The 26807-nt window shown below is 42.0% G+C and overlaps 1 protein-coding gene and 1 pseudogene across 2 annotated transcripts in view; one reads left to right on the forward strand and one right to left on the reverse strand.

Moving 5' to 3' along the window:
* LOC124612947 (Na(+)/H(+) exchanger beta-like) overlaps nt 1-26807 on the reverse strand; it is a 1149910-nt gene that overhangs the window by 1013111 nt on the left and 109992 nt on the right. The gene's annotated exons all lie outside the window — the stretch shown is intronic.
* On the forward strand, nt 15932-16049 carry LOC124614144 (annotated as a pseudogene).

Below are 26807 nucleotides of genomic sequence, written 5' to 3' on the forward strand. Positions count from 1 at the left end.
GGAGAAGGACTATTCTAATTTCGAGTCAGAATGTTCAACTTATGAGATTTAAAAACGTATATTGTCACAAAGATATGATAACTCTGGTGTCGTAGGTAAATTTGGAAGAGCTTGCTAAGAAACTGAAACTAAACTAAAATACGCAGGAACAGGCCGTGAAGGTCCAACGGTACCGATCGGCCGCCGTGTCATCTTCAGACCATAGGCGTCACTGGATGCGGGTAAGTAGGGGCACGTGATCAGCACACCGCTCTCCCGGCCGTATGCCAGTTTACGACACCGTGCTTAGGAACTAGCAATTGAAATTACCTCTTCAAATGCTTGATTCTAATTTTTCAGTTTGTAGTTCACCATAAACACAACCGTTCGGCTAGTCTTCAGGCAAGCTTCATTTCCTGAGGTTGCACTTGGATTCCTTAACATCACTTCTCGAGCGACTAAGTTCTTCCAGATCATCCATCCCAGTTTACGGAAAGGTCATAAAAGTTAAATCGACAGATGAAGTAAAGGGTGCTAGGAAGAACAGGCGAGAGAAGAAGTCTGTGCTAAAAAACTAACGAGGAGAAGAGAGTAGTGAGTGAGATAACTCCTTAAGCTGAAACAGGGTGCAGCAATAGAGTCGAAAAATTTTAGGGGTTGTTTTGTCATTGGAAAACAAAATCAGTCGTGCAGTTCCATATGGTTCAATATGAAGTTTACTGTTTTTTTTTTGTTTTTTTTTGCCTTCCATTGAATACAAGTGAAGCAGGATTAATTCAATTTGCGGATATGATAAGTATTAGTATCAACCCGAATAAACATGTAGCAAGAGTGTAATCAGTAAATGTTTTTAAAAGTGCTACTAATTTTTTCTACAAATGGACTTCCTCTTAGTTAAAAAGAAAATGAGCCGCATTTATTCACTTCTATACTTTAAAATCACGGTCTCATTGCCCCTATTCACCTGACTCATTATTTACTTCTCCTGCCCTTACTTGAAAAAAATGAGTGGACATCGTACTGCCGTGTCCGCCAGCAGCGACACAGGATTTGGTATTGAGATGACATTTTTTATAATTTGCAGCGCGCTTATTAATTTAAAGAAAATGGTTTGTGTATGTGCGTAGTAGCAGACGGTAATTTTGATTATGATAGGAGTTGAATTCTTAAGGGAAACCATTGTTAGGCGAATAGATTAAGTATTGATTTTTGCCATTGATTTCTTTTGTAATTGTCAGGGAATTGTTTCACTATGTATTTAATTGAGAAGTATTTCAGTCTGTCTCAAGAGTTTGATTAATTTGTAATGCCACTGGAGGCAGATTTACATACGAAGCGATTGTTCAAAGAACTTTTAGCGTTTTATTAATTGAATGAGAAAGAATCGCTTTCAGAATATAGTTTTTTAAAAAAGGAATTACTTGTTTCGGTTATCATTTATCGAGTTTAGATCTGACCAAACCCTTTCTCTTGAATTATATGTAGTTGTAGTAAGCAGCAGCAGCAGCAACAGCAGCAGCCGTCTTACAGAACATGCATTGCACTCAGCATGAATAATGGGTTTTTTTATGTTTTTGTTAAATAATGGAATGCAGCAGATCAAACAGTGGTAGCAGGAAGACCAAGTAAGTCATTTGTTGCGCACCAATAACAAAAAAATAGAGTTTAGGCGATCTCTGTAACAGTGAAGTTAACAAGAGTCGAAGCACGAGATTTTCAGTAGAAAACACGAGATAAGAAGATAGAGCTCGCACTGTGTTGTACCTTGAAACAGAAGAAGGTCTCTCACCATGGAATATGTGATACTTGCTAATGAAGTGAGTTTCTTTGGGGCCTTAAAGTTTCTTAACTGTCTGAACAATATTAATTGCCTTGTGTTATTTCCCAGTAGCTTCTATTACAAAATGTATATAACTTTCAAGTGATTATTGATAATACTTCTGCTTGATTTCATTTTACTTGCAGACAATTGGTTCGTAGTAGAGCAATAATGGACAGATAAATGATTAAATACAGTATTGGCAATATTTTCCAGATTGCAAAGCTTTTAAAATTCAATAGAATATTTGTTCTTAGGCACATGACTATGTCGTACCTTGGAACACCTTTTTACATTTAGAAAAACCTTAATTTCTTGGAAAAGTTTCTGTATTTTCAGAAAAAGACTGCAGCACATAAAAAGTGAACGCTATGATATAAAAATAAAATAAGAAAGGTTATTTAACTTCTATTACAGGGCTAGCTACAGATGGAGGTCTGAAAAATGTACCAGATTTTCTTCTCTACTTCTCCATCCAGTACCAGAAAAGCGTACTGTGAAGGGCAGCTGGATCAAAAGTAACGCTGTAGGTTTGGAGCATAATCCAGAACAATGCAAACAGTTTTGTGGGAAAAAAATTTCTGACACATAGATACTGATCTACTGGTGTAACTAACACAACTAATAATTACTGTTATCTTTTAAGGTACCATTACACAAAAGCAGGAAAAAGAAGGAAGAGAAATTTCTATACACGGAGGACGTAACAGAAATACATTATGACCGAAAAAGAAAGCAAATAGCCTTCCATTTATCAAGATCTACAGGAAAGTTCCTTTTATTCTGAAGAAGGTTGGGTTATCCAAACTGAAACCTAGGTAACTATAGGTAAATAGTGCAACTGATGCTGTTGTTAATTTAAAATTAATATTTATACAGTTGCTGACAGGTCCGCGAAATGTTGAAAATATTTGTGAACGTGTCAAATGTGGCTCTATATTATCAAATGGTTGCACAATTTAAGTTTTGCAAACTAATGTTCACAATGTACCACTTTGTAATATACCAATGTAATATTACCAGGACAAGAATTAACCTAAATTTGAAAAAAATAAATCACATTGACAGCTGAAGCAAGAAGGGGTATCGTTCCAAATTCTGTCCAATTGGCGCCTTAGATCGTCGAATCCTGAGCTCGTTGGAGGACCCTGCCAATAATGCCCCAAACGTTCTGAGTGCGGATGGAAGGTCCAGCGACCTTGGCGGTCAATGTAAGCTTTGGCAGGCACAAGCAATAGAAACTCTCACCATGTGCGGACGGACATTATCTTGCTGGAATGTAAGCTGAATATGGCTTGCCATGAAGGGAAACCAAACAGGGCGTAGAATATCGTCGACTTACCGTTGTCATGTTAGGGTGCCGCAGATGAAAACCAAAGCGGTACTGCTGTGAAAAGAAATGACACTCCTGTCGGGCCGTATGGTGGGCGACAGTGAGGTGGTAACCCACTGCTGTCTGCGGCGTCTTCAGATACGTCTTCCCTGGTCATCGAAGCTGAGTCATTAGTGTGAAGACAATATCCTACTCCAGTCATTGAGATTCCAGGCCTAACGTGACTAGAGACGCCCCAAATGCAGATGGGATAGGTCTACAAACCTTACTGGCACCCGCCATACGGCCCTACAAACAGGAGAGATGCTACGGGGTGCCATTTCATTTCATCTGAGGACCACTTTGATTGTGATGTGTGGCACGCTTGCAGCGTAGCGGTATATCGACGATATTCTAGTCCCTGTTTTATCGGCCTTCATGGCCAATCGCAAGATTACATTTCAGCAAGATAGTGCCCGCCCGCACACGGCGTGAGTTTCTATTGCTTGTCTTCGTGTCTGCCGAAGCCTACATTGCGCAGGAATGTCGCTGGATATCGCCCCGATTGAGAAAATTTACAACATTACGGGAAGGGTCCTCGAACCAACTCGGGATTTTGACGATCTAACGCGCCAGTTGGACAGAATTTGGCACATCACTCAGGAGGACACACAACAACATCAATCAGTGCCAAGCCAAATAACTGCTTGCATAAGGGCCAGAAGTGGACCAACACGTTACTGATTTTCTCAATTTGTGAAGTTCTTCGTGCCGGCCAGGGTGGCCGAACGGTTCTAGGCGCAAGAGTCTGGAACCGCGCGACCACTACGGTCGCAGGTTCGAATTCTGCCTCGAGCATGGATGTGTGTGATGTCCTTAGGTTAGTTAGGTTTAAGTAGTTCTAAGTTCTAGTAGGGAACTGATGACCTCAGAAGTTAAGTCCCATAGTGCTCAGAGCCATTTGAACCATTTGAAGCTCTTTCTCTTGAATAGATGTAATTATTTGTTTGTACATGTACATAACATCTACGGATTTCCATCTCATTCGGATAATTCCTTCGTGGTGTGTCGTTTTTTTGTCTTGCAGTGAACATCATTTTAGTCTTGTTATAATCGGTTTTCAGTCCTATTTCTAACCTTGATCTATTAATTTCTTCCAACCTTTCTGAAATTTCATCCACACGTGAGGCAAAAGCCACAATGTGTTCACAGCAAAAGCATTTCGATCAATCATGGTTTAGCAACATCTATTTCTTCAGCTTTGATGAAACATAATATTCTTCTTTTAAATTTCCTAGTAACGTGATTCAGACTAGTTAAAGCTGCATCATTGACGTACATACTCTTTAGGGTACTGGCGTAGGGTGAATCAGTGTTGTGTTTCTCAATGGCTACTAGAACAGATGGTGCGACAAACTTTTCACCAACATAAATGTATGTCATGGTCGTAATTCATGTTCTCTGCTTCGGTTTATAATCCTGCTGACAACTTAAAAAAAACTATTAATGCTATTTTCACTTCTTGAGTACAGTTATATTTTGTTTTATTTGGTTGGCGATAATTATTTTCGTGAATACAGTACGGGCCTATAATAGTCTTAACGGCTTACAGGGTTTTTATGTCTGTTTCGTCTCCTGTGAACCAGAAAAATTACAGCACTGCTCCAGATGTGGGGAATTCTCTAAAACCGCAAAAATTCTGTAATTAATTTTGGAAAGTTCATTGTGTATTGCTCTTTCTCCGGCTTCATTAACGTATGGTGAAATACTGTTATTTTCGGGTGTCATCGAAACTACATACATATGTTGGATTTTTATGACTGTGGAAGTTCTGCAGCAGGGACCCCTCACTCTTAGAAAATATGAGAAACAGTAATACTGAGACGCAAGATGCATCATGTCAAGAGACTTGCACCGGATGGAAAACACATTTCTCTACCACAAAATAAAAGGCAAACTTTTAAATTTTGCCGTTATCGTATGGCAAATGAATGTACTCGTGTTCACGATGGATCAGGAGTTTGTTTTCTAACCAAATGGAGCCCTACCATATCTCCACGAATACGAAGTGTTATCTAAATGTATAAGTAACAGATCGACAGATTATTTATGAATCATCCCTTGTTTTTTATAATGTTACACTAGTAGTGTCTACAGAACAAATTAGAGGATTTTCCAATCCTACTGATGCACAACACATTTTCTCATTAAGTTACATTTCTCGCCTACACATGCTTCGACATATTTGTTCCATTATTTGCTGCCAAGGTGGGAAGAAAGCCAGTGTGCACTTCGTGTTCATACCGGGTGGAGTTATTCCAGACGTGGAACAGGTCCTTCCGGATGGCATAAAGAGCAAAGTGTGCAGCCAACTGCAGGTGGTGGCTCACTTCGGTGCCTATGACATGTGTCGCTTAGGATAGGGAGAGATTCTCTCTGGTTTCAGAAGTGGTAAAGGCTACCAGTCTTGCTTGCGTAATGAAAGCAGAACTCACCATCTGCAGCATAGTCGACAGGCTGATTGCTGGACTTGGTACAGAGCCGAGTGGATGGACTGAATCAGAGGCTTGGAACGTTCTGCGACTGTGTACGCTTCATATTTCTCGACTTGCGCCAAAGGGTGGTGGGGTTTCGGGTTGCACTAAACAGGTCATGAGTCCATTACAACAGGAGACGGTCACGCGGGTAGTGGGTACTATATGGCTTGGACGGCGTTTTTTTAGGTTAGAGTACCTTGGGGAAACACGAAAAAGGCTTCAGTATCAAAGAGTGTAGGCTGAACACAGGAAGAAACGTAGATACAGGAACCATCGGTATAAGAGGTAATTGTCGTAGCTGTGTTGGGACAGTACCACAGCTCCAAGCGCTAACAGATTGCACTGATCCTCAGATCGTTATAGGCAATTTTTTGCGAAGGACGTAACGGTGTTCAGAAAGGATAGGATAAATACAATCGGCGGTGGTGTGTTTGTTGCTGTTAGAAGCACTTTATATGGTAGCGAAACTGAAGTAGATAGTTCCTGTGAGTTAGTAATTAGACGTCATTCTTGGCAACCGGAATAAAATAATAGACACATAAAAAAGTTTTGTATCACCTCCGTTCCTAGAGTTCCGGAACCTGTACAAAAAATGGAACAGAGATCAACATAAACATCATTTCCACCCTTTTTATTGCTTATGAAAACCACACATTGCATGTTGTACCACCATACAGCGAGACCTTCAGATGTGGCGGTCCAGATTGCTGTACACACCGGAAGCTATAATACCCAGTAGCACGTCCTCTTGAATTGATGCATGCCTTTATTCGTCGTGGCTTACTATCCACAAGTTCATCAAGGCACTGTTGGTCCAGATTATCCCGCTCCTCTACGGCGCTTCGGAGTGGATCCCTCGGAGTGGTTGGTGGTTCACGTCGTCCATAAACAGACCTTTTCAATCTATCCCAGGCATGCTGGATAGGGTTCATGTCTGGAGAAAATGCTGGCCACTCTAGTCGAGCGATGTCGTTATCCTGAAGGAAGTCATTCACAAGATGTGCACGATGGGGGCGCGAATTGTCGTCCATGAAGACGAATGCCTCGCCATGCTGCCGATATGGATGCACTATAGGTCGGAGGATGGTATTCACATGTCTTACAGCCGTTACGGCGCCTTCCATGAACACCAGCGGCGTACGTCGGCCCGACATAACGCCACCCCAAAACAGCAAGGAACCTCCACTTTGCTGCACTCGCTGAACACTGTGTCTAAGGCGTTCAGCCTGACCGGGTTGCCTCCAAACACGTCTCCGACGATTGTCTGGTTGAAGGCATATGCGACACTCATCGGTTAAAAGAACGTAGTGCCAATCCTGAGCGGTCCATTCGGCATGTTGTTGGGCCCATCTTTACCGAGCTGCAGGGTGTCGTGGTTGCAAAGATGGACCTCGGCAGAGAGTAACAGGGCTCTGTCTCGCGAATTCTTCGGCAGGCGTCGCTAGCCAGGGACACAGCAGAGGATTTACCTCAACAGTGGTGCGCCGTGCGAGAGCGGCACGGCATTTAGGCCCTGTATTCAATGTTACAAATGTCGTGCTGCTGTTACTGTTATGGTATTAGACCAGCTTACTTCGAGTGGGCTGTGTCTCTGTTAGAATGTAGGGCATCTCCCTATTCTAAGATGTTTCAAGAAATTATCCGTTCAGGTGTAGGCGGCCTGCCACTCTATATCACCCCCCCCCCCTTCCTACCCCCACCCCACCCCCCGGCACCCACGAACTCTGGACCTTGCCGTCCGCAGGGTGCTTGCGTGCTTCAACGATACAGATAGCCATACCGTAGGTACAACCACAACGGAGGGGTATCTGTTGAGAGGCCAGACAAACGTGTGGTTTCTGAAGAGAGGCAGCAGCCTTTTCAGTAATTGCAGAGGCAAAGTCTGAATGATTGACTGATCTGGCCTTGTAACATCAACCAAAACGGTCTTGATGTGCTGGTACTGCGAACGGCTTAAAGCAAGGGGGAAACTACAGCCGTAATTTTTTTCCAAGGGCATGCAGCTTTACTGTATGGTCAAATGACGACGGCGTCCTCTAGGGTAACATATTCTGCATGTAAAATAGTCTCCTGTTCGGATCTCCGGGCGGGGAATACTGAGGAGGTCATCGCCATCAGGGGAAACAAAACTGACATTCTGCGGATTGGGGCGTGGAATGTTAGATGCCTTAATTGAGCAAGCAGGTTAGAAAATTTATAAAAGAAAATCGATAGGTTGAAATTAGATATAGTGGGAATGAGGGAAGATCGGTGGCCGGAGGAATAGGACTTCTGTTCAAATAAGACAAGAAATTTGTGGCACAATTTCACCAAAAGAAGGGAACTGCTAATAGGACACATTCTGAGACATCAAGGGATCACCAATTTAGTAGTGTGTGTGTGTGTGTGTGTGTGTGTGTGTGTGTGTGTGTGTGTGTGTGTGTGTATGTGTGTGTGCGTGTGTGTTTGGATGTGGGGGGTTCGGTAAAAATCATAGCGGGAGACCAAGAGATGAATACAGTAAAAAATTCAGAAGGATATAGGTTGCAGTAGTTATCCAGAGAAAAACAGGCTCGCACAAGATAGAGTAGCATGGAGAGCTAGATCAAAGCAGTCTTCCGACTGAAGACCACAACAACTACAACCGTAACGAAAAATGAAACTCACGTGACTGTTTGCTCTTACATCAATACCACAATAAATGTTCAAAATGCCCACGATTACGTTCGACACATGCTTCATTACGGAGAATCGAGTTTCGTAGCAGTCGTTCACACACACATCTTTACGCTATTGGCGGCACCGAAAGTTCTCTGCGTAAGATCATCTACGTTATTTACTTTCTGATAATAATAAGCTCTTTCATATTACCCTAAAAGTAAAAATCCAGTGGATTTACATCAAGACTACGTGTTGGCCATTGATGACCAAGATCTCCTATCCACCGTCCTGAAAATCGTTTACTCAAAAACCATTCGTACTCTGTGACCGTTGTGGGTGGAGTACCATCGTGGAGGAACCAAATATTATGACGTACGGTTAACAGAATATCTTCTAATAAAGTTTTTGGCAATGTTCCCTCTAGAAATCTTCGGTAATTATTAGCAGTCAGTCGCGTAGGTAAGACATAAGGCCCAATAATGTAATAATCGATTATACCCGCCTATAAATTCACGGAAAACAGGCGCTGAAAATCTGTTACTGCTACTTGGCGCGGACTGTGTACACTTCACGTGTGCATGTTATGGAAATTAATTATTCCATCTCGAATAACAACTGTTTTGTTTACAAAATCATTCTGAGCACTTTGCAACGAAAAACATTCTGAGAATTATGGTTACGGAGGGAAGTCTTGGTCTTCCAACGCTTGTATGCTTAAATGTGGTAAGGCCCCAGAAACTCCTGATGATGATGATGATGATTAGTGTTTTAGGGCGCACAACACCCAGAAACTCCTCTTTCAAAGTGCAATAAACAGATTTGGCTACGATGCTTCTTGTACTCTTAGTAGGATCTTCGTGGATACGGTCTTGAATTTGTTCCTCAGCTATCAAATACGTTCTTCGTGTTCTGGGTCTCTGCCTTTTATGCGGAGCAGTAAAGAGCCGGTATCTCTCAAACAATGCAAATTAAATACGTACTCGTAAGTTGTACTATGTCATGACTTATTTAATAACAAAATGGAAGCGTACCAGAACAGACAATACGTTTTGTGCACAGAATTAAAAGTACGAAGGTGAAGTTGACTACTGTACTGCGTTACGGATGAATTTGCAAAGTAGTCGTGTAAGAGTAGACAATTATGACGATACAAATCTATGATAAACAGCAACAAATGGCGATCGTGCAGGAAGTTTTGGGAAGCGTTCTCGATAAATTCATACAGCTTGTGAAGGGATCACCGGCTGAGACCTATATACCAGGTGTTTTTCTGTTTTGTTTCTTGCTTTCTTATTTTCGTATTCTGGATTTCTGGTGATATACCACAGTGTTTATTTTGTTCTATAATGTAATCAGTAACTGTTTGTTGAAAATAATAATATGCAACTGCTATTTACCTTTTAGACATAAGTAATTAGGTTTTCTTGTCTATTGAATATATAAAATATTTTGATTCTTCGTTTATCTTTTATTGCATTGATTTTGATTGGAATAACTTTGTAAAGTAAAATGTGTACTGAAACGTTGTAAAAGCAGAGCGAGAGCGATCAGAGTATGGAATATGAGGGTCGAACAGTGTGAGCAGAGGTTGTGTTGCACTCATGTTTGTACGAGAAGGCGGAAGGAGGTTAAAAAGTGCGATGACTATGTCGTGTCGTGAAACAATCGGTGCGAACGAAACTGACAAACGATGAGATGCATTTCTGCTCCTTCCTGTAAAGCAAGGTAAAAACGTTTAAAGGGAACAGAGAGAGGAACAGAGAGAGGTTGTACTGTGTAAAACCGCCAAACGAAATGTGTCACGTAACTACGACAATATAGGTATGGACAGACTACATTGTAGTTACAGCGTTCTCGAAAGAACTGTGTTCGCTGAAGTGGTACCGTGTGCATTTTAGATACTTTATGATGTCAGTGCATATTCGCGCCATCGCTATCGTGTGCATGAACTGTTAATTGTGCCACAGGCGTGTGGGAATTGTTTATTATGAGTGTGCATGTTACCGCCAACAGAGGCGAGTTCGCGGTCTCGTTATTCGCTTGGTAAACGAACAGACTGAAATTCTGCGATCGAAATAAATTTGAACCCTCCACTCAACTGTGTTACTTCAGCGTTGTGCATGAGAGAACTAATAATAAATCGCTCGTAAAAAGCTGAATGTTGGCAACAACTGTAAAAACGTCCAACTATCCATTGGCCTATAATACGCCACTTATGAAATCGTCGCCAACTGGAAAGTAAAATTTCACATGAGATAATTCATCTGCAGCGCCTACAGACGACGGAGCTGATTTCAACACGCTGTCTGCAACGATAATCTGCCGACGACATTGCACCTCACCGCCTGTATCGTAACAGATAAGGGCAGCTGCTTTAGCTCTCGTCAGAGACTAAAACAACTATTAAAATTGTAAACTTTCTACTTAGGACTTGATCAAAGAAACTAATCTTTAGTTTGCTTCTTCTTTAAAATAAATGTCAAGTTAGTGACATTTTGTTATTAATGTAGACTTTGTTGACCTCCATTAGTGTAGTTGTTCCTAATCCTATGCCTATTTCTTTCATTCATAATTTTAGTGCTGCTGCCACTGCGTGATATTTTAAGGGGCTCCGGAACGCCCTATACTTGCAATGTTAAAATAACGCTTATAAATTACATCATTCCTCACAAAGTATTTGAGGAAGGAAGTTGAACTTTTTACAGATTATTTATTGGAATATGGGCTACAACTTAACACAGGGATTTTACAAAATTTTTGTTCAGTTATTAAAGATGATTTTTTTTTCAATTGTAATGAAAATTCACAACATTTTTTTGCAATTTTTTATTTATATATTCAAAAATATACAGTTTTTTGGAAAAAGGCTGTATTAAATTATGCAGAAGGTACTGTGTAATATTTACTGAAAGTTTGAAACAAATATGTTTGGAAGATCCTTAGAAAACATGTAATTAGTATGAGAAAATAAAAGTTTTGGGAATCGAGCGACAAAGATTGGATTAACTTTTTAGTGCATTCCAGGTCCATAGGATGGATTATCTTCATCCTCTGCAAACTCCTCCTCCAGCTTCCTCTTGTTCCTCCTCCTGTTTATTCTTGCTTGTATTTCTAGACTCTTTACAGCCCTGTCTACAGCCCGAAGGCGTTCCTTGTCTAAAGCAAGCATCGCTCGTTGTTGTGTTCGTAGATTTTGCTACCATTTTCTTCAGTTGCAGTTACTGCAACACTGTTCCAAAAGGTGGTCATGTATGAACACTTATCACATTTCAGTTGTATTTCACTAGCAAGTCCTACGTGCTTTATTATGGAGAGTTCCAGACCAACTTCACTACAATGAATACATCTTACACAGTTTGAAAAAATTCCTTTGAGAACCGACATATCAAATATTTCATTCACATCCGATTCGCCCATAAAACATTCATAGTTTTCACTCATTGAACCAAGCTTCTTCTGTGAAATATTTTCTTTCCCACTTTGACTGCTATGGGCAGGTGTACTTGAGAGGCTAGGTTCACTCACTTGGTTATCGTCTTTATTGTTTACAGTAATAACACATACCTTTGGCTTTCCAACATTTCTCCTTTTCTTAAAAGCCTTCAGAGGATTTCTAATAACTTTACTTTTACTCATTATTATACTTCAACAAAACAGAGACTCAAGAAACAGAATTAATTACGAATATTTTCGAGATAACGACAGAGTAAATAAACATGAAACAATCGACAATCACACCAGCGATATATATTGAACCATCACAGGTTAGCCACAACACATACTCTATCTCACATCACTAAAATGTACCTGATGAACACGGACGTTAATAATAACACCATTTGACAGCAGTTTAACAGCGCCACAGTGGGTCACGCCCATGTAGAACACATTTCAAAAAAAATTTAAAAATAGTTGTAGTCTTCGGAATTGAATAAATTATATATCTATTAAAAGGTAATAGTCTGCAGATTCAGAAAACGCAAAAAAGTAAAAATTGAACTTTTCATGATTTTGAGCCTTTCCTGAGCCCCTTAAGTACCTTTTGGCTAGTGTGAAACATGCATGAATCGTAATTTCTGTGAGTGAATTTAACGTGCAGTTATTTAGGCATTGTGTTTGTTCGAACTGTGGCGTCCGCCATTAAGCTGAATGCAACAGCTAGTGACAACAGAGCTGCTTACATCCGATTGGTGCAATAAAAGCACATGCGAGTAAACATAACAACATATGTCAGACTGAGCACTGTGTGTTCACTTAGAAGCAAATGTCCTGTTGCCACAGCAACATAACCATATACGCAGGCAGTTGTACCGTACTTCACTGTCACATTTATCCTGTTTAATGAATTCTTTCAGTATTGTGCAGAATGTTTACACAAGTCTCGGCCCCTGAAATCAATTAATTGTGCTCTATTAAGAGGAAGTTTTTGCGTCATATATCGTTTACACCCTGTATATTGTGTTACAGTTAGCTTATTTATCGTACTGTAAAAACCTTGAATTGTAAAAGCCTTGACATTATAAACGGTTACATGGAGGCCGTGGCGTACCTTCTGCTTAACAAAGGTCGTTCTTGTGACCACATTACAAAAAGAGCCTTCACTTTGTACAGCAGAAGTATCTTGGTCACGTGCTCTGGAAATTAAAGTTGTGAACCTTGTATTTTGTTTTCTTTAAAGAGCATTTTTTAGACATTGAAGGTTTCTTGTTTTAAAGTTCACGCATCATCACTGAGTTGTACGAGTTTAATCAGTTGAAAAATTTACTTAAATAGCTCAAGGTATTTAACTGTGAGTTTAATAATTGGTTTTGGTTGGTACTGTTTTTAATTAAATTCATTATTTCCTTTCGTCTATTGTGGGCGCATTGTAATGTGTAGGATCAAATCTGCTTTCACACTCTTCGTTTTTGAATATTTAAATAAATTTGTCTAAAGTATTATGGTGTTTTGCCACTCCACCACCTAGCTCCCTGCTATTTCAGTCAAGATAAAATACGCACGCAGGAAGCGTCGTCGGCTGAGAGTGCCTCTGAACGGAGGCGATGCGCCGCGGAGAGCGTTTCCGTGTTTCGGAGATAGTGTGAGGACATGGTCCGCCAGCAAAACTTCCTACCGCGAACAACACAGTGGCCGCGCTGGAAAAGGTTTTTAAAGAGTCAATGAGAGTATGCTGCCTTGAATGCTTTCACACTCTCTTATGGGCCTAGTCGCGAAACAAGGAGACTGATCTTAAGATCCTCAGAGAAAACAACAGTCTCTATTAAAAAAGAAAAAAAAATAGAGGGGAACTACCACATACAAAAACCAATAATACAGGGAAAGAGAGTCCTGAACAAAAATACAACACTGTGCAATAAAACACTGTTTGGGTCACTCAATGAGCTATGCAAAGGTGACTCCCTACAAAAAACATAACAAAAAAACAAAAAAAACTTCTGTTTTCTTGGTTCTCTCCCCACCCATCTTTCCATCTCTCTCTCTCCCTCTCACACGTACACACGCACGCACGTATGCGCACACACACACACACACACACACACACACATTCAAAACCAGTGCCATAACAAACACAAGACCAACGATAAACAAGTGAGCAGCGACAATGACATGACACATCTCACTGAGTGTATTGTCAGAAATGTCTGCTCAGACCTCATTTCGCCACATTTTGTGAAAGTGCTTCTGAGGTGAAGTAGTGAGCGGAAATTTATGAAAAACTTAGTGAAAGCAATGCACTAAATAGTAGCTGATTGAGGCACCAACCAGGGACACGAAACAGGACCGAAAATGTAAGTACAGAAACGTACATAGCCTCTACCCTCGAAACAGCTCTCCAAAAATATGCAATAATTTTCTCCATGGCTAGTTTGCAGATGACATACTGTCAAAAAAAAAAAAAAAAATACGAAAACGAACACTAAAATCGATGTACAATAGTACAGTTCAATTAGCGATGTAATTTTAAGGTGAGTGTCCAAACAAAACGAAGAAAATTTCAAATATTGTATTTCTTAGGGCTACAGTAGTTAAATTATTACAAATGTGATTATGTACTTTACAGAAATAAAAATTTAGCCCACAGAAGATGATACATTGGTGTCGAAACATGTCTGGGGGAAATAAAAATAAACTAATTATGCTTGCATAAGTCGGCTGCGGTGGCCGAGCGGTTCTAGGCGCTTCAGTCCGGAACCACGCTGCTGTTACGGTCGCAGGTTCTAATTCTGCCTCGGGCATGAATTTGTGTGATGTCCTTAGGTTAGTTAGGTTTCATAAGTTCTAAGTCTAGAGGACTGATGACGTTAGATGTTAAGTCCTATAGTGCTTAGAGCCATTTGATTTTTTTGTGTTTGCATAAGGCTGATTTCCAAAACAAACGACTTTTTGGTAGCTATCTTTACTTGAAAATGTAATGGCCTATGAAAATTGGGTGTTCAGAAGTAGGGCCAACACTATCGTTCGCTGCAGGCTGCAAGTCAGTAGATTAAGAAATAGAATCCACATGGAATTGTTGAAATGTCAAGGCAGTTCGTGCAGAGGATATGAGAAAAAGTCGACAGCTTTGCCTTTCTTTTTTCAGTGCCGTTATTGGTATTCATGTGGATTCATGTTGAAGGTATCACATATTTTGTATATCAACGAAAGTACATCATAATTTTTCCCTCGGACATTAAAACTCTGAGGACCACGCAAAATGTTAAGCGCACAAGAAACTCCTGTGTTTATTTCCATTGGCTGTAGTCCATCTCTTGCTGTGCCTAACAACCAGATATTTCTTAGCCAAACAGACCTGTCTATCATCACATTTCATATGGCTACCAGTGATTAAGCACATACGTAGTTATTCATTTATTTATTCTTCACAATTGCACGCTATTGTCTGGAAGGCTAACAAAGGCCACAATTAATGTAAACTGAAGGTGGAGGTGGAGAAAGGAACCAATGATAGCAGCTGTATCAGGACTTTATGCGGAATCAGCGGCTACGGAGGAAAATGTGTGTTTGATCGGGACTCGAACACGGGATTTCCTGCTTACTAGGCACTTACGTTAATCTCTGTTCCACACGAAAACGGTATTGATCGTAAATGCGCGTACTATCTCGGTTCGTTTCCTGTCCAACTCACATTCCTACCTAGCACCACTTAGCCACGGTTCTCTTCCATGTCTTCCACGTTCGGTAGTTTCTGATTCCCCCTGGAGGTCCTACGTAAATATTCATCCGAATTGATGGCTGTGGATTCCCTGCCCATCGAGACGAACTTATTATGTATGAAAGTGTCCTGTCTGTTCTTTCGGACGTGGAATCGACTGTCACATTGTAAACGTTGCTGGCGTGCTTCCCTGCGGCCTTATATTGTAGCGGACAACGATTGTTGTTCCAGGTTGTACCTGCAAACGTTACGAAAAGATCCTAACATCATAACAGTAATACAGAAAACTAATGCTACTACAGTCAAAGGAGAAAAATTTAAAACTAATTTCTACCACTAAAAAATACTAATAACCCTTCGACAAATTGCTTAGCTACTTTTGGTACTACAGATTCTATGAGGAAAATTCCTAGACCTCTATTTTTGTTCATTCGTTAGGGTACAATTAAACTGCAGCAGATTTTTTCCGTTATTGCATCAGTCCTAAAACAGCCAACGGCCTTGCCGCAGTGGTAACACCGGTTCCCATCAGATCACTGAAGTTAAGCGCTGTTGGACTGGGCTAGCACTTGGATGGGTGACCATCCGGTCTGCCGAGCGCTGTTGGCAAGTGGGGTGCACTCAGCCCTTGTGAGGCAAACTGAGGAGCTACTTGATTGAGAAGTAGCGGCTCCGGTCTCGTAAACTGACATACGGCCGGGAAGGCGGTGTGTTGACCTCATGCCTCTCCATAGCCGCATCCAGTGACGCCTGTGGGTGAGGATGACACGGCGGCCGGTTGGTACCGTTGGGCCTTCATGGCCTGTTCGGACGGAGTTTAGTCTAGTTTTAATCAGCCCTTAACCTACCCAGACAACAAACGTTGTCCGCTACATTCATAGGCCGCAAGGAAGCATGTCTACAGCGTTTTCAATGTGACAGTCGATTCCACGATTCAATGTAACTTCTTATAATCCACAATTCCATAATCGCTTGCTCAAAACCGATGACGATTCTTGAAAACTGTTTCGTTCAGTGGTTGCCGTTCTCAGTACCTGCTCTCCATTTGAGCAGACCGTTTTCCTGTGGTGTTGGAAGCATGCAAACGTGTCTTGTATTGGATCGTGAAGTCCTCCTTGGCCCTCCTCGATACAGCGGCTGCAGCATCGTCCAACGTACACCAGGTCGACCCGTTCCTCACTTCTACTTTGCGACGCAGCGTCATTAACGCCCGACGACCATTACCCGCTGAATTTCCGTAGAGCAGGCTCTCCTACAATATGTGCTCCACGCTGACGCGGGAGCAACTGTCATTCATCTGTCTTCTAGTTTTGCACATATACGTAAGAATCTGACCAAGACCTGTCAGGTAATGTGTCAGTTCACTTGACGATTAAAGAAATGTGTATAAGCAAGAAATGTGTATAAGCATGTAATGCTTTGCCAAGTAGTAATTTGTAATCTTGTATTAACTTGTGCACATTGGCCTGAATTCCAAGTACCCTTCGTAATTCCGTTTGATTATCTTTCTTTAAGCAGTGCAGGGCTTCCCTTTTCTTGCTTTCCAAGTCCATTACCAGCAACGAAACATGAGCCTTGCCGAGGTGGGGTGGCTCAACGATACAGACAGTAGTGCCGTAGGTTCAACCACAACGGACGGTTCTCAGTGGAGAGGCCAGACTAACCCGTGGTTCCTGAAGAGGGGCAGCAGCATTTTCAGTAGCTGCAGGTGTAGCGGTCTGGAAGATTAACTGATCTGTGCTAGAAACATAAGCCAACATGGCCTTACGGTGCAGTTGATGCGAATGGCTGAAAGCAAGAGGATTACAGCCGTCACTTTTTCCGAGGGCATGCAGCTCTACTGTTGGTTTAAATGATGGGGTCAAAACATTAAGGAGGTGAAATAGTCCCCCAAATGCATTTCTGGATGGAGGTTACATAGGAATGTCATCATCAGGAAAAACAAAACTGTAATTCTACAGTTAGGGGAGTGGAATGTTAGATCACTTAGCTGGGTAGGTTACATAATGAGTTCGTTGAAATTCTATATACTGGCAATTAGTGAAGTGCGGTAGCGGAATGAACAGAACTTCTGGTCATATGAGTATAAGGTTACAAACAAAAATTGAAATACGGGTAATGCAAGATTAGGTATAATAATGAATAAAGCAATAGGAATGCAGGTAAGCTACTGTGAAAAGTATAGTGAAAGCATTATTGTAGCCTAGACATTAATTGAACGCAACACCTGGGGGTGCAAATGGCAGGGGTTCCTTATAACTGCGTTTTCATTTCTGCCGTGCGCCCTGTCCACACCACGTACCTGATGCTCCCGCGGAGGTCGTACTGTTCTGCTCCACACTGCTGCTGGCTTGCCTGAAATTATGTATCTAAATATGCAAGCGGGTGCAGGGGAGCCACTCAACATTAAACACAACACTATCCTACGTCTAGTATGAACAACTATGTTATGAGACGATAAGAAAATCGCAGGTTGCACTGTTTACATTCTGAGTCATAAGTGTTTATCCCAATTAACATTCTTGATGATTATCTGTCCAAAATATCACTTGGACGAGCGTACACGTAACCGAATCGACGCGGGTGATTGTTGACGATGCGGAAACCGAATGATCGAACGAAAATTCTTACGCTCGTCACGCATACACAGAAATTTGGTACTAGTCTTCCTTGTCACTAGTAATGATTAACACTGTTCATAGAGTTAATTTTTCAGTTTTCAGTTCTCACTTGTACAAGCGTGCGCGTAACCGTCGCGGAGAGGCTGATTGTTAATGATGCGGAAACGCGATGGCCGAACGCACGTTCTCACGCTCGCTACAAGACACTAGCACTTGATTGCACTCGTTTGTGGCAACTGATTTTTACTGATTCACATTAGTTCATTCTAGGAGACCGAACACGGCGTGGATGATTGATGCTGTACGGTACGACACGCAACGAGTGGATACACAGAAACGTTATCGGCGGCACTGCTCATATTTAATTACTTCTTTGCGCGATTTTCACTGAAACCACTTCCATATCTCATTACATCACTGTCATAGCACTTGTGGCACTTGTAGCAACACTTAAAACTTCCATAACAATTACATGCAGGGGTACCGACAGCACAACGTAACAGCTCCGTGTCATGTGCTTGACTCCGCAAAAATTCGGCCACTCGCTAAGATACTCCTCAACCAAGCCAGCGATATGACAATACGCTTACAACCTACCACAGAGTTAAAAGCTTATGTACCAACTAGCCCCTCAGATACCAAATACACTCCTGGAAATTGAAATAAGAACACCGTGAATTCATTGTCCCAGGAAGGGGAAACTTTATTGACACATTCCTGGGGTCAGATACATCACATGATCACACTGACAGAACCACAGGCACACAGACACAGGCAACAGAACATGCACAATGTCGGCACTAGTACAGTGTATATCCACCTTTCGCAGCAATGCAGATTGCTATTCTCCCATGGAGACGATCGTAGAGATGCTGGATGTAGTCCTGTGGAACGGCTTGCCATGCCATTTCCACCTGGCGCCTCAGTTGGACCAGCGTTCGTGCTGGACGTGCAGACCGCGTGAGACGACGCTTCATCCAGTCCCAAACATGCTCAATGGGGGACAGATCCGGAGATCTTGCTGGCCAGGTTAGTTGACTTACACCTTCTAGAGCACGTTGGGTGGCACGGGGTGGCACGTGCATTGTTCTGTTGGAACAGCAAGTTCCCTTGCCGGTCTAGGAATGGTAGAACGATGGGTTCGATGACGGTTTGGATGTACCGTGCACTATTCAGTGTCCCCTCGACGATCACCAGTGGTGTACGGCCAGTGTAGGAGATCGCTCCCCACACCATGATGCCGGGTGTTGGCCCTGTGTGCCTCGGTCGTATGCAGTCCTGATTGTGGCGCTCACCTGCACGGCGCCAAACACGCATACGACCATCACTGGCACCAAGGCAGAAGCGACTCTCATCGCTGAAGACGACACGTCTCCATTCGTCCCTCCATTCACGCCTGTCGCGACACCACTGGAGGCGGGCTGCACGATGTTGGGGCGTGAGCGGAAGACGGCCTAACGGTGTGCGGGACCGTAGCCCAGCTTCATGGAGACGATTGCGAATGGTCCTCGCCGATACCCCAGGAGCAGCAGTGTCCCTAATTTGCTGGGAAGTGGCGGTGCGGTCCCCTACGGCACTGCGTAGGATCCTACGGTCTTGGCGTGCATCCGTGCGTCGCTGCGGTCCGGTCCCAGGTTGACGGGCACGTGCACCTTCCGCCGACCACTGGCGACAACATCGATGTACTGTGGAGACCTCACGCCCCACGTGTTGAGCAATTCGGCGGTACGTCCACCCGGCCTCCCGCATGCCCACTATACGCCCTCGCTCAAAGTCCGTCAACTGCACATACGGTTCACGTCCACGCTGTCGCGGCATGCTACCAGTGTTAAAGACTGCGATGGAGCTCCGTATGCCACGGAAAACTGGCTGACACTAACGGCGGCGGTGCACAAATGCTGCGCAGCTAGCGCCATTCGACGGACAACACCGCGGTTCCTGGTGTGTCCGCTGTGCCGTGCGTGTGATCATTGCTTGTACAACCCTCTCGCAGTGTCCGGAGCAAGTATGGTGGGTCTGACACACCGGTGTCAATGTGTTCATTTTTCCATTTCCAGGAGTGTAGATTGAAATAATATGTGATCAGATAACATAAATTGTTCAGATAGTTAAAAACAAGGAAACTTTAATTGTGATCGGGGGGACTGCAATTCGATAGCAGAAGAAAGGGCAGAAGGAAAAATAGGAGAAAAATATGGACAGGGGGAAAGGAATAAAAGAGGAACCCGCCTGCTAGAATTTGGCACAGAGCATAATTTAATCATCGCTAACACTTGGAAAGAAAACTGTGTACGTGGAGAGACTGGGAACACCCGTATAATGATAAGATTTTAAACTGTAAGACATTTCCAGGGGCAGAGGTGGACTCGGACCATAGTTTAAGGGCTATGAAATGTAGTCTGAAACTGAAGATACAACAAAAAGTAGGAAATTAAGGAGATTCCACCTTGATAAACTGAAAGAAGCAAAAGTTGTTGAGAATTTCAACGACAGCAGCAGACAACGATTGAAACAGGGGAAAGGAATACAGCAGAAGATGAATTAGAAAAGGCAGCAGAGGATCAAATAGATAATAAGACGAGGCCTAGTACAAGTCATTAGACACCATGGGAGATATTGAATTTAACTGGTGAAACGAGGAAATATAAAAATTCAGCAAATAAGCAGGCGAAAGCGGCTAAGAAATTACATTGGCAGGAATTGCAAAACAGCGAACCGGGCCTACCTGGACAGCAATGGAAGGCTTTATAAGTATGTATAACTAGGGGAAACATAGATACTGCCTCCAGGAAAATTAAAGAGACATTTGGAGAATAGAGAAGCAGCTGTACGAATGCCAGAGACTCGGTTGAAAATCCAGTACAAAGCAAAGAAGGGAAAACTGGAAAGTCGAAGGAAGATATAGGGGGACTACACGAGGGAAATGAACTCGAATGTAAATTACAGATAGACAGAAGAAGTAGATGGTGAGATGGGAGATATGATACTCTGAGAAGAATTTCACAGAGCACTGAAAGACCTAAGTCGAAACTAGGCCCTCAGAATTGTTCATGGCCTTGGGAAAGGCAACCAATTATTCCACCTGGTGTGCAAATACATTAGACAGATGAAATACCCTCAAACTTCAGGAAGAATGTAAAAATTACAGTTATGAAGAAAGTGAGTGATGACAGACGTGAATATTACCGAGCTCTCAGTTTATTAAGTTATTGTTGCAACATATTGACGCGAATTATTTATAGGAAAATGGAAAACTGGTAGAAACCGACCTCGGGGAAGATGAATTTGGATTTCGGAGAAATGTAGGAATGTGTGAGACAATATTGTCCCAAATACTAAGAAAATAGATTGAAGAAAAGCAAAGCTACATTCATAGACTCTGTAAATTTAGAGAAAGCATTTGACAGTGCTGGCTGAAATGAAATCATTGTAAGTATGAAGGTTAAAAGGGATGAATACAGGAAGCGAAAGGTTATTTAGAACTTGTTCGTAAACAATATTGCATTTGTAAGAGCCGCAGGACATGAAAGGAAATTCGTAGCTGAGAAGGGATGGGACAGGTTCATAGCTTATTGTCAGAGTTATTATATCTGGAGAAATTTAGAAAGAATTAGAGTTCATGCAGAAGAAATAGAATGTTTTCCGAAGACAATGTCTTTCTGCCAGTGATGTCAAAGGACTTGGAAGAGCAGTAGAAGGAATGTACAGTGTCTTAAAATGAGGGTATAAGATGAACATCAACAAAAATAAAACAAGAGGAACAGAATGTAGTTAAATTAAATGAGACGATGCTGAAGGAATTAGATTAGGAAAGGAGACACTAAAATTAGCGGATCTAGTTTGCTATTCGGGTAGTAAAATCACTGATCAAATCAAATGGCTCCAAGCACTATGGGACTTAACATCTGAGGTCATCAGTCCCCTAGACTTAGAACTACTTAAACGTAACTAACCTAAGTACATCACACACATCCACGCCCGAGGCAGCAGCGCGGTTCCCGACTGAAGCGCCTACAACTGCTCTTCCACGGCGGCCGGCGGCAGCCGCTAAAGAAGGTGACGAAGGTCGAGCTCTGGAGCTCTGCTGACGGGGGCCTACTTTTGTTATTTGAAAAGAAGTTAAAAGGATAATTGACGGTGGGGAGATTGCACCGTAACATACTGCCTATCGATATTCTGACCCGCTGGTTTTATTGTTTAAAGGAAAATTGGGGCAATATTATTGTGTCTTGTTCAGTGAGTAAGATGTATTTGTTTGTTCTGCAGTGTTCCTTGGTTTGAGAGCGGCCAATGATTGTTAGTGCGTCTTCTTTGAAGCCACGTGATTCTGTTAATTGGTAAACCTCTTGTGTGCACCCGCTTGGGATGCGATGTTATGAACTGAAGTGGTAACACCGGTGAGTGGCACTGTACCCGGTGGATATGTCATGGTACTGTATCAGGTATTGGGTATGAATTTGAAATCTAATTTTGATTTAGGAAATTGTATTTATCCTAACCTACGTAGATATGTTTTAGTCATAAGCGAATTACGTCTGGCTACTGCTGAGTGAAATTTTCTGCTTTGCTTAAGCTCACCTACACTAGTGTTTCTTAAGGGGTTTTAGCAATATTTATTCATGTCTCAGGAGTTCCGTTTGTACCTGCAGCTTGTGAGTTACATGTACTCGCTTATCATCTTACCTAGACAGAGGCGTTTGTGTGTATTGTGTACGACAAAATCCATTCTAATTATCTCTGTTACCTTTATTAATCTTAGCGAGTTTCCCCTGATCTCATTATATAACTTTGCTTTTAATTATTTGTTTTATCTGAGGTTACGAGCTGTAGCTGTATTTATCTTGCCAAAGAGATCTCATCATCTGGTAGTGTATATTCTGTTATTATTTGAGGGTACTGCCTCGCGTGTGATTTATGTCCACAGTTGATCGCGAAACACGAGAGTCTACCTTGGTGTTAGCAGCTGTGCCTTCTGGGCCGCTACCTTGGCGGCATCCTGCCCAACGCCCGAGGTCTAAGTTATTGCTGCGGGAGGGATTTGCCGCGTCGTCTGTCATACCTAGCGTAAGTTGAGTAGTCTTGTACCTTGGAGCTATACCTGGGATGAGCAACTGCCGCAAGGGTTGTAGGCTGTCGAGTTTAGCGGGATTAACTAACGAACTTTTGTAAATAATAATCAAACTGTTTATCCTCTTACTGTTCATAAAAGAAGAGTGTTCAAATTCTCTACTAACTGTTCTTCATAAAATCGGATGTGCTCTGTATTTGGTAAATGTAGTTTCCCTTTACTTAACGATTCAAATTTCATTGTTACTGCTCATAAACTAAGATGCTTTGTGTTTATTGAATACTGTTTCCTTTTGCTTATGGTGATAAATTTCAGTAGTTTGTCACTTTACGTGTCACTATAATTATGATGGATGCCATGTTGATCAGTATGTTTTTCTTAAATACATGTAAATTTGGTGAAAACGACGAACTATCTGGTGGGCCTCCCTCCCACGAGTTGACGTTTGATCCTTCCCTATCCTGAACCTGTTATCTGCGTTTCACATATCTGTCACTGAAGAGCCAGTAGGCTCATTTAAAGCAGAAAAAATGGACGATTACGCGTGTGAAGACGCGCCTTTGATATCCGCATTAGTTTATAGGTTATTCCAAATTAAATGTTATAAATAATTTCTGAATTGCAAAAGTGAATATCTCGGCATCGCACTGTTCTATAGCAACAAACGAGGAGTCTACGGATACATCTCGTAGAACTATATCCGACTGTGATAGTAAATTTACTGAAATTATACATATATTTAAAGCAGAGGCCGAAATGTGGATTTCGCAAATTAAATATAGCTTTTGTTACTAAATAAATAAATAAACATTAAAAGTAGAGGCAGAAATGTAAACTTTTCATATAAGGGAATATTTATTGTGTAATTTAAATTGTTTCTTATTTTTACACTTACAAATCATAAAATGGAGACAAACCATAGAAATTATTATTTATAAATAAACTATGGTAGCTGAAAGAAAATTGATAACATCATAACATTTCTCGGAATATCTCAGTATGATTTGATGTGTCATGTATGTATAACCGATTAAAATTAAGCCGGCCGCGGTGGCCGAGCGGTTATAGGCGCTTCAGTCCGGAACCGCGCGACTGCTACGGTCGCAGGTTCAAATCCTGCCTCGGGCATGGATGTGTGTGATGTCCTTAGGTTAGTTAGGTTTAAGTAGTTCTAAGTTCTAGGGGACTGATGACCTCATATGTTAAGTCCCATAGTGCTCAGAGCCATTTGAACCATTTTTTTGATTAAAATTAAGAATTTCAGTAATTTTCGTATTCAGCAGTTTAACTAACTTAATTGGGGGTTGGTTGAGGTTTCCTGGGCGAACAGAGGCAACTTGGAGGAGAGCCGCCGTTGAAGGCAATGAGTCTGTGCTAAGGGAGAGTTTTACTTTATGAGCGGTGAAGTAGCCGTTAGTTCGCGTGTGTGTGAATTATTCGGAGTCCCTACTTTCGGGCATAGATATTTTTCGGCATCTGATGAACTTTTTACTTTATGGGTTGCATGTAATACAAGCCGCACTTATAAGGTCTCAGTGTGTAGCCATTCTAGCATTTACAGTTTTATACAGGGTGGTCCATTGATCGTGAGCGGGCCAAATATCTCACGAAATAAGCGTCAAACGAAATATCTACAAAGAAGGGAATCAGCATACATTGCACAATTTAGATTGCCATCGATTAAAAGGGGCGCCAATTATACTTCCTCCCATAAACGCAGTTGATATCCGTTTGACCCACGGCAGCGCCATCTAGCGGGCCAACCATAGCACCATCTTGTTTCCCCCTTCTATCTAGACGAGTTTCATTTTTTGTAGTTTTTTCGTTTGATGCTTATTTCGTGAGATATTTGGCCCGATCAATCAATGGACCACCCTGTACACTGTAGAACTTTAACGGTTTTCTAAAGATAACTCAGGCAACTAAGCATGGTTTATTCAACCATCTCCACGATCTTAAGAAACCCGGACAGGCTCTGAAATTAATTTATTTTGAACTGGGACTTTCGATTTTCCTATCTTCTTGTTGGAAATAAAGCAAATTTGTGAAACTTTAAAAAAAATACGTGAGTGAGCGATATTTACATAGCAAATCCTGTCTGCATTTATATTACATACTTTTATGGAATATTGTGTGCACTGCGGCGAATGTGACTTGACGCCCCATAGACAAACGTAGCCAAACTTCTAAGTCCAACAACATTTACGGAAGTCGCGGTGGTGGTGGGGATTGAAGTATTTGTGCTGCGTAATGTAGGGGTAAATCTGTTCCATCAGTACCACTTGGGGACTCTGAGCTGATATAGAACTTGTGAACAGTTTAGAACTTAATTTTCGGAGAGTTGGTGAGAGAGATTATATTTTGTTTCGTCATTCACACCACATAGACATTCCCACACAACCCGTGTGCTCACAGCAACAACAAATCTTGAGTAAACTGGAAACCTCTCACAGTGCATACTTATATTTATTTGCTGCACTGTATACGTTTCCGTAATCGAGACTAGTACAATGGTGCGTAAAACGTAAGGACGAAAGTAACTATTGCATATTGCGTTACTGCTAAGAAACATGGCTCGATGAAATTTGGCCCACACGCAGATAGAACTGTTACAATAGAGTTCAGAAAGTAACTGGAAGAAATACGCTATGAAACTTTAATTCAATGACAGTAATTACACTGATGTTACCGTGATTTATGGTGGTCCCCTCGGCATTACGAAAGGCGGAACGTAGTTCTTAATAGTGTGTGCGACCAGCAGTGACGTGAATTCGTGCTCATTTGCTGGTCACAACACTGGTAAGGAGTTCTTGTGGTCGGGCTTTCCATTCCCCGAAAACAGCGGCTGACAACGGCCGGACAGTTGCTGCATGTGGACATGACGCAATACATCTCCCCAACGGAACCCAAACGCGCACGATCGGATTTGAGTCGGGGCAGTGGGCCGGCGAATCCATTTGCTTTGGTCGAAGAGCTTCTCCACCTGCACAGTTCGATGCGATGGAGCAGTGCCATTCGTAAAAACAAAGTCAGGGCCGAATACTGAAAAGACACTCGTGGGGAGAACTACAGTGTCACGATAACGTTGACTCCTGAGCGTACAGCGTTCAAGATCTGTAGGTCAGTATACCCAAGCAACTTCATGTCTCCTCACACAATAACACCTGGGATACCAATTCTATCACGTTAGACAATGCTGGCGAGAGATGGGAATACTCAGTGTGGCCTGGGACAATTTCGAACGCCTTAAGAAACGCAACCCAACATATGCCACCCACTTTGGTTGCGGATGACGTAACTTGGGTTGGGTTGCATGACATAATTTCCGGATCAGTTTCATTTTGTCCGCCTATAAGAAGCCATAGATCCGTAAAGCTGTTCTAAAGACAACAGCAAGATAAATATCTCAGCGGGAGTTACGAATTTGAGAAACTAAATCTACATGTTTCTACACCTACATCTACAGGGTGGTCCATTGATAGTGACCAGGCCAAATATCTCACGAAATAAGCATCAAACGAAAAAACTACAAAGAACGAAACTCGTCTAGCTTGAAGGGGGAAACCAAATGGCGCTATGGTTGGCCCGCTAGATTGCGCTGCCAGAGGTCAAACGTATATCAACTGCGTTTTTTAAAATAGGAACCCCCATATTTTTATTACATATTCGTGTAGTACG

Source organism: Schistocerca americana, chromosome 4, assembly GCF_021461395.2.
Source record: "Schistocerca americana isolate TAMUIC-IGC-003095 chromosome 4, iqSchAmer2.1, whole genome shotgun sequence".
Lineage (NCBI taxonomy): Eukaryota > Metazoa > Arthropoda > Insecta > Orthoptera > Acrididae > Schistocerca > Schistocerca americana.